We start from the raw sequence: 9166 nt of genomic DNA on the forward strand, positions 1-9166 counted from the left end.
TACAAGACTGATATGAAAAAAAGATAATATACTGGATACATAAATAAAATTGGTTCACATCTTAATATTTAAAAGGGGCATGCAAATAAAAAAACTGATTAGAACAACTTTTTTATTAAATTTACAAAAGAAATATGTTAAAAATTTGAAGGTTTTTCTGAGATGAGACAAAGAAAAAAATGAAAAGAAACAAACTTTGAGGATATTATTTGAAGGGAATAAAAACCAAGAGGTTGAAAATACAGAAGGAATATAGAGTTTGCTTGTTTGATCAAGTTTAAAATAGATACGATGTTATCTTTTGTACCCTTTAATAAACTTTTGCTGACTAGGGATGAATGATGAGATTTTAAGTTTTGTTTATACTTAAGAGATGAAATATGGGGAAAAGAGAAAATTTGTCATATTTTAAGAAACTGTGATAAGTTACTAAAATTGTTCATACTTATTGTGATGAAAGGGGAAATTACTTATTTATAATTTTTATAAAGAATTTTTATTTTTCCTTTTCATTCTGATATTTTTGTTGGTTTGTATTAGTTTTCATTTTTCTAACTGTAATCTGAATTAAATTTCTTTTTTTTTTTTTTTATTGAAATTTTTCAAAAGTTTTACAAATAAGAATCCACCCCCCCCTCCCCAACCACCCCACCCCCCCCCGACTTCCCAGAACTGAATATAGGATTATTTAACAAATATTTTAAAAATAACATTTGCAATTTATAAAATAATTAATAATAATAATAAAAATCACAGTAATAATATATATAATAATAATATACATAACATAAACTTTAAAATAAATAATATATACTAAAAAAGAAAAAAAAGAAATAAGAAAAGAAGAGAGAGAGAGAAAGAAGAAAGAAGAAAGTAGACGAAGAATAAAGCATATATATATAAAAAAAAATATATGAATAATAATACGTAAAAAATGTATATATATAAAAAAGAAAAAGAAGAAAGAAAGAAAGAAAAAACAATCATTACAAATTATAAAAAGGCTAAATAATATTTTTCCATATCCAAATTATGTTGTATAAAATTTATCCATTTTTCCCATACCGCAAAAAATTTTTCTTGAGATTGCTCCTTTAAGAAAGCCGAAATCTTTGCCATTTCTGCCAAATACGAAACTTTATGAAACCATTCTTGTAAAGTAGGCAAAGATTCCTTCTTCCAATATTGTCCTATTAACAACCTAGCGGCTGTAATCAAATTTAACATCAATATAACCTCCTTAGCATCACAGTCAATAACAATACCTAATAAAAATAATTGCGGAGTAAATTTTACCCTCCTTTTAAAAATTCTTTGAATATTCCACCATATCTTAATCCAAAAAGCTTTTATATGCTTACACGTCCACCAAATATGGTAATAGGTAGCATCCAAATATCCACATCTCCAGCATTTCGGCTGTAGATTAGGGTACATAATGGACATTTTCTTTGGGTCAAGGTGCCATCTATAAAACATCTTATAAAAATTCTCTCTTAAATTTTGCGCTTGTGTGAATTTAACATTTCTTATCCAAATAAGTTCCCAAGTATCCATTGAAATCGTTTCACCAATATTCTGTGCCCATTTAATCATACAATCTTTAACTAGTTCAAGTTCTGAATCTAATTCCACTAAAACCCCATAAACTCTCTTAATATGGGTTGGCCTTTGATCTCTTACTTGTTTTAAAAAAATTTCATCTTCTCTAAGCCAGCCCATTTTACAATCCATCTTCCATCTATCCACTATTTGTCTATATTGGAACCATGAATAAGTTAAATTTTCATGTGTTAATTCTTCCAAAGATTTTAACTGCCAGTCTTGGCCATCCCATCTTAATAACTGTACGTAAGAGACCTTGTCCATATTTACCCCTTTCCTTATACCTTCTATGGCATGCCGAGGTATAGCCCATAATGGTATTTTGAAGTCACTTTTATAATACTTTCTCCACACTCTTAGCAAAGAGTTTCTTATAATATGAGACTTAAAAACCCAATCCACTTTTTTATTAAATATTAAGTAGGCATGCCATCCAAAAAGTAGGTCCCAGCCTTCCAAATGAAGTATTTCTGTATTTGTTAAATTCACCCAGTCGCTAATCAATGTCAATACTACAGCATCATAATACAATTTCATATTTGGTACCTTGAGTCCACCTCTCTCACGAAAATCTTGCATTATTTTAAGTTTCACCCTTGGTTTTTTCCCTGCCCAAACAAATTTATTAATACCTTTTTGCCATTCATCTAAATTACGTTCGTTCTTTAAAATAGGTAACATTTGAAACAAAAAAATAAACTTTGGCAGGACATTCATTTTAATAACTGCAATTCTGCCCATAAGGGATAACTGTAAATTATTCCAGTTTTTTAAATCCTTCTGTACCTCCATCCACAGCTTTTCATAATTATTTTTATACAATTTTACATTAGAAGCAGATAATGTAACCCCCAAATATTTTACCTTATCAACGATTTCAAAGTCTGTTAAGTTAACTAAAGCCTGTTTATCACCATTAGTCATATTTTTAGCTAATATTTTGGTCTTATTATTATTAATTTTAAAGCCAGAAACACGTCCATATTGTTGAATCAATTGTAATAATTTCACCACCGAAGAAACAGGTTGAGACAAAGTAACAACCAAGTCATCTGCAAAGGCTCTTAATTTATATTCTTTTTTATTAATTTCTATTCCTTTTATTTCTTGAGACTCCCGAATTTTAATCAACAAAATTTCCAGTGTTAAAACAAACAATAACGGAGACAACGGGCATCCCTGTCTTGTTCCTTTTTCTATTACAAAAGCCTCTGACAAACCCCCATTTACAATAATTTGAGCAGTCTGTTTTTGATATATATTGGATAATACTTGTAATATATTTTGTCCAAAATTCATCTCCTTGATTAAACACAGCATAAACTGCCAATTCACTTGGTCAAAGGCTTTTTCAGCATCCAAAAATATCAGGCCTGCAGAGACTTGGTTATTCTTTTCTAAATACTCTAATAAATTAATAATTTGTCTAACGTTATTCTTCATATACCTTCCAGTTATAAAACCCGATTGATCCCTATGTATAAACTGCTGCAAGATCCCCATAAGCCTGTTAGCTAAAATTTTTGCAAAAATTTTATAATCCACATTTAAAAGAGATATAGGCCTATAATTTTTAGGCAAAGTAAGATCTTGACTATCTTTTGGAATCAATGATATAAATGCATTACGCCAGGATGGAGGGATCTCTAACCCCTGTAATAAATTATTAAACAGTTCACACAACGGTTGAGTCATCTCTTCTACTAAAGCTTTATAATAAATAGATGTCAACCCATCCGTACCCGGCGCTTTGCCCAATTTCAATTGTTTAATAGCTGTAACAATTTCTTCCTTAGTAATTAAACCGTTAATCTTTTTTTCCTGATCTTCTGTTAATTTAGGAAAGTTAACTTTGCCTAAATAATTATTTATATCTGTAATTTGAATATTAGTACCCTTATATAATTTTTGATAGTATTCTAAAAAAGATTTCTTAATCAATTCTTTCTGATAAACCAATTTACCATTATAATTTATTTTATCTATATTCCTCTGTTTCTGTTTTTTTCTTAACTGATAAGCCAACCATCTCCCTGGTTTATTAGCATTACAAAATGTATTTTGTTTCATAAATAGCAAATTAGTTGCAGCTTGATCAGCCATCAGCATGTTAAATTGTGTTTTTAACAATTTTAAAGCTCCTTTAACCTTTTCATCTAAGGGATTTGAAATTAAAAGTTTCTCTTTTAATTTAATCTCCTCTTCCAAGTCTTTCCGTTTCTGAGTCTGTTTCTGTCTATGCAAATTATTCATTTTTATCAAAATACCACGCATAAAAGCTTTACTTGCATCCCAGACCATTGACATTGATGTTCCCTTGTTCATATTTAAAGTAAAATATTCCTTTAAACATTCCTTTAATTTATGAACATTTTTTTCTTGTTTAAATAAATTCTCATTCACCCTCCAGGATCTCCTATCTTCCTTCTCTACAAACAGTTCCATCCAAACTGGACTATGATCGGACAATGTCCTAGGAAAAATTTTTACATTCTTCACCCTGTTGTATAAATCTGTTGTGATCAAAAAGAAATCAATTCTTGAGAAAGATTGGTGTCTATCTGAGAAAAACGTAAAATCCTTTTCTTCTTGATTACGTTCACGCCAATAGTCTCTCAATTCCCAATCTTCTTTCATATCAAAAAAGGCTTTAGGTAATTTAGCCTGTTTAAAAAAGGTAGAAGAGCCTTTTTTGTCCATTTGTATATCTAAGACACCATTCCAGTCTCCCATTAAAATCACAGATCTATAGTCCAACAAAGTTATAATCTGAATTAAATTTCTTAAAAAAGAAATACTGTATGAAATTATTTAAATATGTATTTAAATTTGTATGTAATAATAATAATAATAATAATAATAATAATAATAATAATAATAATAATAATAATAATAGTAATAAAGTTGGAAGGGACCTTGCAGGTCATCAACTCCAAACCCCTACTCAGGCAGGTAACCCTATACCATTTTGGACAAATGGCTGTCCAGTCTCTTCTTAAAGACTTCCAGTGCATTCACCACTTCTGGAGGCAGGTTGTTCCACTGGTTAGTTGTTCTAACTGTCAGGAAGTTTCTCCTTAGTTCTAGGTTGCTTCTCTCTTTGGTTAGTTTCCACCTGTTGCTTCTTATCCTGGCTTCAGGCACTTTGGAAAATAGCTTGACTCCCTCTTCTTTGTGGCAGCCTCTGAGATATTGGAACACTGCTATCATGTCCCCCCTCGTCCTTCTCTTCATTAAACTAGACATACCCAATTCCAGCAGCCTTTCCTTATATGCTTTAGCCTCCAGTCCCCTAATCATCTTTGTTGCTCTTCTCTATACTCTTTCTAGAGTCTCAACATCTTTTTTACATCGTGATGACCAAAACTGGATGCAGTATTCCAAGTGTGGTCTTACAAAGGCATTGTAAAGTGGTATTAATACTTCATGTGATCTTGATTCTATCTCTCTGTTAATGCAGCCCAGCACTTTGTTGGCTTTTTTGGCAGTTATAGCACACTGCTGGCTCATATTTAAATGATTGTCCACTAGGGCTCTGAGATCCCTCTCACAGTTACTACTATTGAGTAAGGTACCCCCCTATACTATACCTGTACATTTGGTTTTTCTTGCCTAAATGTAGAACCTTACTTTTTTCAGCATTGAATTTCATTTTGTTAGATAGCGCCCAGTGTTCAAGTTTGTCCAGTTCCTCCTGTATCCTAAGCCTGTCTTGTGGAGTGTTGGCTATTCCTGCCAGCTTGATGTCATCTGCAAATTTGATGAGTTCCCCATCTATCCCCTTGTCCAAATCGTTGATGAAGATGTTGCAGAGCACTGGGCCCAGAACAGAACCCTGGGGCACCCAACTACTCATTTCCCTCAATGTAGATGTGGTTCCATTGAGGACCACATGCTGAGTACAGCCGGTCAGCCAACTATGGATCCATCTGGTGGTGATGCTGTCTAACCCACATTTTTTTATCTTATCAAGTAGTAGGTTGTGATCTACTTTGTCAAATGCCTTACTGAAGTCCAAGTAAATTATATCCACAGCATTTCTCTGGTCCACTAATTTTGTCAGTTGGTCAAAGAATGCAATAAGATTTGTCTGGCATGATCTGTTTTTGACAAACCCGTGTTGGCTTTTAGTAGTGACTTTGTTTGCCTGTGGGTGTTCACTGATTCGTTGTTTGATTATCTTTTCTAGGATCTTCCCAGGTATTGAGGTCAGGCTGATAGGTCTGTAATTTCCTAGGTCCATTTTTTTCCTTTTTGAAGATGAGAACTACATCAGCTCTTTTCCAGTCCTCTGGTAGTTCCCCTGTAATCCAGGATCTTTGAAAAATATAGTTCAGTGGTTCTGAGATCACATCTGCCAGTTCCTTGAGAACCTTGGGGTGTAATCCATCTGGTCCTGGTGATTTGAACTTGTCTAGGTTGGACAGGTGCTCACTTACCATTTTTTTGCCTACCTTAACTTGTATTTCTATTTTGTTTTTTATGGCACTATTTTTGATAGTTTGGTCTTTTTTCCCCCTTTGTGTAAAGACAGAAGTGAAAAACGAGTTAAATAGTTCTGCTTTCTCCTTGTTGCTTGTCACCTTCTTGCCACTTTCACCCACTAATGGACCAATCATTTCCTTCACTTTTTTCTTGTTTTTTTACATGTTGAAAGAAGCTTTTTTTGTTATTTTTGACTTTGGTCGCAAGCCTTAGTTCATTTTGAGCCTTAGCTTTCCTCACTTCATCTTTGCAGGCTTGGGCTATTTGCTGATATTCTGACTTAGTTATGTGTCCCTCTTTCCAAGCTATACTTGTCCTTTTTTATCTTTCAATTGATCAGAGAGTTCCTTATGCAGCCATGCTGGTTTCTTTTGGGAGCTGTTATTTTTCCTCTTTGTTGATATTGTGCTAGACTGGGCCTTTATTATCTCACTTTTCAAAATTTCCCAAGCCTCTTGAGTTGTTTTCCTCTTGAGGATTCTCATCCATGAAATCCTTCCCAAACCCTCTCTAAGTTTATTGAAATTATCTCTCTTGAAGTCCAAGTATGCTTTGTGAGTATTTAAATATGCATTTGTACTACATTGCTTTGAGTAAATATCTATCAGATTCTGTTACATTTTTGTGTTGCTTATATATTTTAGACTGTTGGCAACAAATTTCAAACAAAAACAACTTTTGCCCAATTTTCTTTCACAAGATTTATTAAAAGGGAAAGGAATATAAGTTTATACAACTTTCAGAAACATTACTTTCACTTTTGAATCCAATGTATTTATCAGCTTATTAAATTGGAAAACTTTTCAGTTTTGATTCATGGTTTCCCTATGAAGCAGTGAGGAGATTCAATTCCACAAAAGCTGAGTAATGTGAAGGTGGATAAGGGACACATTTATTGCAGGCTCTGAACTTTCTACTAAGTTTACAAAAAAAAGAAAAGAAAAGTATGATAATTAACTGGACTATTATTATATTTAGTCACAATCAGTCAGATGCTTAGATGGGATTGGAATTTTTATCCATATACTGAGTCCTTCCAAAGACTTGGGTTAGACAGATATTTAGTAGTATTAAAGTAGTAATATTTAAAAGAACAGATGCTGATTATTATTGTTGTTAAATATGAGTGTTTTTTAACATCTCTGTGAAGAAACTTTCATTCAATTCACTTTCTGACAGGAAAGTAAAATAATAACATGGTGATAAATCTAAAAACTTGACATTCTACATTCTCTTTATACCTGAGATAACTTATAGATGTTCAAAATGGCAGCCAAATGCCGGGAAGTATCTGTGCCCAATCCCCCAATAACTGCAATCAGACTGCTCTGATAATTGCACTTATAATTTGGTATTAGTGTATGCGTTGCTGAGAAAAAATCTAGGGCAATGTGATAGTATCTCCTGGCACTGAAATAGCTCTCTGAGATGTAGAAACCCAAGGAGATATTAGGCAAGAAATGTTGATTTTCATTGATCTCAGTTACTGCAAATACCAAGGCTAGCACATACTGATAATTCTTTGTCACAACTCTGTAAAGAAGGAAGGAAAGACATTCCAAATATTAGCAATTAAAGAAATGGGAGTTGCCTTCTCTCTTCAAATTGTCCTAATTCTTAGTACATAATGTTATTGATTATATATATGGAAGTTCAAATAATAAAACCCCAGGGCCAGATAGCCTTCCAGGGGAAGTATACAAGACCCTTTATGAGGACTTTGAAAAGATATTGTTGGATGTGTATAATGATGTGTTGGAGAAAGCTAAATTACCAGACTCCTGGATAGAAGCTACCATATCCCTGATCCCAAAAGAAGGCACAGACCCCAAACAGACCAAAAATTATAGGCCAATCTCATTGCTAAACACTGATTATAAAATTTTTACTACCATAATGGCAGAAAGATTGAAACTAATATTACAGGAGATAATACACCCAGATCAAAATGTTTTTTTTACCTACAAGACAAATTAGAAATAATACAAGAATGGTGTTAAATGTCTTAGAGTATTACGAAGCACATCCAGGAAAACAAGTAGTACTAATTTTTTTAGGCGCACAGAAAGCATTTCATAGTCTCAGTTGGCAATTTATGTTCCAACAGATTGAGGACATGAAATTCAGAGGGAAATTTGAGAATATGATTAAGGCAATATACAAAACACAAAAGGCCAGTGTGATAATTAATGGAGATAATACCAAAAGCTTTGACATAAATAAAGGGGTAAGAAAGGGATGCCCAATATAATGTCTACTTTTTATTTTGACCTTAGAAGTGCTGCTAATGCAAATCAGAGCCAATAAGGAGATAAAAGGGGTACAGGTTAAGACAGAAGAGCATAAGACACAAGCATTTGCAGATGATTTGGTCTTTTTTATTGAGGAACCAATAGAGAGAGAAAAGATTTTGATGAAAGAAATAGAAAAATATGGAATAGTGGCAGAAGTTAAAATTAATAGAGAAAAGACCAAAATGTTAGTCAAAAACCTAACCAAAAAACAGAAAAGAAAATTAGAAGAGAATCTGGAATTGCAAATTGTAAAAAAGATCAAATATTTAGGAATCTGGCTTACCACAAGGTGCTCCTCAATAAAAGAAGACAACTATAAAAATTGATACTACAAATGAAGAAAGATTTTGAGACGTGGGGGAAATTACAATTATCATTATTAGGTAGGATTGTGTTGATCAAAATGAATACATTACCAAGATTATTATATTTATTCCAAACAGTCCCGATAAAATTAGAGAAATTTTTTTTGAAGAATTAGATAAAATAATAAATAAATTCATCTGGTTGGGCAAAAAAGCACGGATAAACATGAAAATATTACAAGACAGTAGAAGTAGAGGTGGACTTGGGCTCCCAAAATAGAAATTTATTATCAAGCATCTGGACTACTCTGGATCAAAGATTGGATAAACCTAGACAATAAAAGAGTTTTACCGATTGAAGGGCGTGACTTACAGACTGGCTGGCATGCCTTTTTGTGGGAGAAACATAAGAAAACACACAAATACTTTTATCAACATCAGATAAGAGATGCGCTGATTCGGACATGGGAAAAAGTA

The sequence above is a fragment of the Crotalus tigris genome, unplaced genomic scaffold, assembly GCF_016545835.1.
Source record: "Crotalus tigris isolate CLP2741 ecotype Arizona unplaced genomic scaffold, ASM1654583v1 scf7180000018058.1502924, whole genome shotgun sequence".
NCBI classification, from domain to species: domain Eukaryota; kingdom Metazoa; phylum Chordata; class Lepidosauria; order Squamata; family Viperidae; genus Crotalus; species Crotalus tigris.